Here is a 4,594-nt window from a genome sequence, read left to right as displayed (position 1 = left end):
AATTTGACTTTTGCTCTGACCCTGGCGGTATAATTATGTCAGTATTTTTACGCCAAAAGCGGTAAATTGTTTTGCATGGAAATTTATTTGAACAAAATAATTTGAATTTCGTGCCGGGCCTCCTGCATGAACCAACGTCACCGGGAACTCCCGGGGACCGTCAGCGATCTCGTCGGCAGAATATAAAAAAAAAAGAGAACACAGCCCGAGGATGGGATCAGATAAGCAGGACGCCGGAAGACGCAGGACGCCTATGGGACCAGGAAAGTGTTTTTTTTTTTAAGTTATACTGAGTGTGGCTTGGGGTTACAGCTTTCAGTATGTTTTTTTTTACCACGAGCCACACTCTGGGTTACCGCCAGGGAGGTTAATTGCTGCTGCTGCAAAAGATCAAGAGTTAGCCACATTGAATGCCGAGAATGCCTAATGTAGGAGCATCCGGCTCATTACGGTTTATTGCATTGGGTTACGCATTGGGAAGACTGGATGTCATTAGGAAGAAGATGTCAGTATCTGAGATGGCGGCACAGGAGGGAAGATGAGGCAAGAAAACGTTAGAAGATATTGCTATGCCACTGGTCTTCATTGCAATGTTTCTCAAACAGGGTTCCTCCAGAGGTTGCTGGGGGTTCCTTGATCAATGAGCAGTTTGTATCTCTCAGGTCAGACTAAGTGACCCCAAAGATCTTTTTGGCTATCTGTAAGGGTGACATTCTTGTCAATGGGCAGCAATGTAAGAGGGATTCTTCCCACTGACCACCACACTAATATAATGTGATCCTTAGATCCAGGGGTCCACCACCAGCTCAAAGCTAGGGCACAGAATGGAAAGAGATGAGGTAGCGTTCAATATTTTATGTAAAAAAAAAGCTGGGTTGTCCTTTAACTACTCTGACACCCAGCCTAATCTCACCACTGAGTCTGTATACTGCCCCCATCTGACTGGGTCCCACACCAGTATCCTCACCTCTATCCCCCCTCTCATAATCTACCTTTATCTGACCCTACTTCTATCAGCACAGCTGTCTACCCCCTCTAATCTGCCCCCATCACCACACCACAACTTATTCTCCACCCCTTTGTCCCCACTTATCATCTGCCTCTACCTGACTTGCTCGTCTTGCTGCTCCTGACTTGCTGACAACTCAATCATCTGCCCCCACTTGCCCTGCTCCTACTAGCACTCCAACCCCCTCCCCCCTTTCTGCCCCTATCACCACACCTCTATCTCCCTTCATCTGGCCTCTTCCTTACACCACACCTGTATCCTCACTTATGTGCCCCTACCTGATCCACTCCTACAATCAGGCCTTGTTTAAATATCACATAGATTTATTCAAATTATTTGGTATTGTTGTTCATTACTGTTTTAAATGTTCATAGCGCCAGCTGCATTTTGTGTCTTAGGTTTATACTCAATTATAACGCAACAATAAAATGCCCCTGTTTTGTAGGTAAAAGTAGGTACCTTGGTTTATACTCAAGTATATAGTAAGCTTTACCATGGCATTTTAAAATGTATTTTCAAGTTGTTTTCCAGTTGTGTTATTGTGAAAGATAAGAACCAAAGTCCCTGCATAAAACAAAAGAAAATTGCTGAGGGCATAAAGTGGGATCTCTTAAGGGCGAAAATCTGCCGTATAAACAGTCGGTGTCATCCATCGTCCGAACGACCGTCCTGGCGGATCCACGGACGATGAACGACGAGCGATCCTAATGCAAGGGAAGGGGGAGAACGCGCAGCAGGGTGCTCCGCCATTCTCAACCTCCCCTCTCCATAGAACAGAACGGTGCTGTATGTACAGCATCCTTCATGCATCGTGTAGTCCTTTGTCGTTGGAAAGGATCGTGAAAGATCCTTTCCAACGACAAAAATTGCATGTGTGTACGCGGCTTTAGGTACTTTCAACAATCAAATTATTCTATAAACAAACTTTTATTATTTTCAAGTTATAAAAAATTGTGCTCAACTATAAAACATCATAAAATCAAGTTTGAAAAAGGGGCCCCTATGACCACTAGACAGCAAACTACTACCACCAAAAAAAATGGTTTTATACTTTTCATATCAATCTATGAATAGGTAGAAATCACGCGACGCGTTTCGCAGAACCAGTCTGCTTCCTCAGGAGTGTTGTCAGAGCAGGTAGGATAGTGTGGAAGTATTGGTAATGTACATCTAAAAGAGTTAATACATGTATGGTGTCATAAAACATGTATAGGAGGTGCCCAAAATATATGGCATATTGAGGCCATCACTGGTGTGTTTGTAGACAGGAATTTGTGTTCCTAATTATCTAATCTTCTTTATTACTTCCCTTATGGTTTATCCGAATGTTGTAGCTGCATTCATTTCTTATTCTTGGTTTTTTAAACTTTATTTTCCCCTGATCTTCCCAGGAACACTTTCTATCCTAGGGTGACAACATCCACAGCACTATATCTACGGAGGAGCAATGATGTCACTCTAGGACAGGAATACAGAACACCCTCCTTGCCTTATGTTCATAACAAGGGGGAGAGTGTTTTGTAGTTCAGAGAAAGCTGGGAGCAACCCAGATATTACCATGAAAACATAGCTGTGAAATCATCAGTGTGCTATGCATAGCCTGTGCAAGGAGCAAAGCTGTGGCAGGGGCCCAGCAACTCCACCCACTACAGTCTACCAGCCGAAAACTGCAGAAGGGGTGGAGACAAGACCAGCCACCCTGCACAAGGAGGAAGAGCATCAGTGACCGGTCTGTATTACAGGAGGCTCCTACACTCTGCACAGATCTGAAAGATATACACAATTAACATTACACACCGCTCTTGTACCTAGACAATATTTGCTTATAGCGGAGTTCAGCTTAAACACACAGCAGCCTGTTGATACCAATATACTGTAGATATGCTGAACACAATGCATAGTGTAAGTGAGAGCCTGTGGAGCATGATAGGAATTTACTTCACCACCATTCACAGTCTGCACAAACAGGAAAGGAGCTCCTCTGCCATTATTATTGCTCTCAGACATCAGATCACCCATAGATTATAAATGTCTGCACTCAACACGTAGAATTGTCCTTGTATCCCATGCTTTAGAAATGTTTGGCACCCAGTCCTTGGAGTCTTCAAAGAATTTTTCCACAAATTGCAAAAGAAGGTAAATTCGGAATCTCCAAGGGCTGAAAGCCCAAAACAATTTAACAAACTGTTGCTTCCCAAACATAAAATTAGAAGACCCGAATGTAGATTTGGAGTTTCAGTCCTTGGAAAAAATATCAGATGCTGACTACATTTCTGAAAAAAAATCATCATCAGGGTGCTCTTACCACACCAACCAATCAGAACTAAACTTGAGCTGAATGGAGGAAACAACCCGGCCAATCAGACACACAGCCGGCCCCTGAGGAGACATAAAGGAATTGTAATTGCTAATCCAAGTGATATAAAATGCCAAGCGTACTAGTGGTGAGCTTGAAGCAGGTTCAGTGCTCTCCCTGAAGGTGGCTCCTCCATCTCTCTCTGTAAATAGTTTTGGGAGGGGCAGGGGAATATGGGGGGATTTAAGCTCCTCCATTTAGGGACATCATTTAGTAGAGTTCAGGTTATGTTCTATATTTGTCCAAAATCATTTTATAGATGAATAGAACAATTTCCAGAACCGACAATGATGTCATACGGAGGTCATCGGATCGAGTCCACAGGGGTAAAAAAAACACATTTTATAGAAGCTTTACCTCCCTTTTATAAATAAAAATTGTGGTGATAGGTCTGCTTAAAGGCTAAGTTCAGAATAGTTTTTTCCCCCCAAGTGGTTTTCAGCAGTTTTACTACTCAAAACTTGGTTTACATTGCCAAAAAATGGTTGAAAAAGACAGTGACCTGAATAGGTCCAAGTCAAAATAAAATCAGTTGGTTTAAATTGTTCACATGCTTTCATGAAAAAAAAAAAAGGCACTTCCCTATATAGATGGAATGCCGTCTATCCCTCTATGTCCAGTCAGTCCCGCACTGTCCTTCTTCTTTCCAGAACAGACTGGATAGGGGGCGCTGCCATCTCCTGTCAGTTTCTTCTACTTACATCACATCACAGCCCTTCCTAAAAATGTGCTGATCTCATTGCGCATGCGTGAGGTTGGCAATTTTTTTATTTTTACATTCCAGGAAAGCACCTTATAACGCATGTATCCAAGAAGACTGTGGGTTTTCCATTCTGCTGTGGCAATAATAATAACAGAAGTGGAGGGGGTCTTACCATTCAATTAAAAAAAATATATATAAAATAAAAAAAAATGTACTTGTATAAAAAGGTTCGCCACCCTTTAATATGATGTAAAAAATATGGGGCGCTTAGGTCTGATTTAAATTAAATTAGGTGCATTATCATTGGTCACCCATAGATGTGTCCTCATGTAAGGTGCTACAAAACGCTTATTAGGTCAAACCAGAGACACGTGCAGTTCCAGGTCATTCCACTAGGTGTCTTCTAAGTATAAACCCAATAGCATTTGAAAAATCTTTGTTTATACAAGCTTGTACAAGAGTTGCTTACAAATGTCCATGTGTTTAATGCACAAATTCATGTTAATGAAGGTGGAGAAGTTACAAT

Source organism: Pyxicephalus adspersus, chromosome 5 (assembly GCF_032062135.1).
Source record: "Pyxicephalus adspersus chromosome 5, UCB_Pads_2.0, whole genome shotgun sequence".
NCBI classification, from domain to species: domain Eukaryota; kingdom Metazoa; phylum Chordata; class Amphibia; order Anura; family Pyxicephalidae; genus Pyxicephalus; species Pyxicephalus adspersus.
This window is presented reverse-complemented; position numbering follows the sequence as displayed.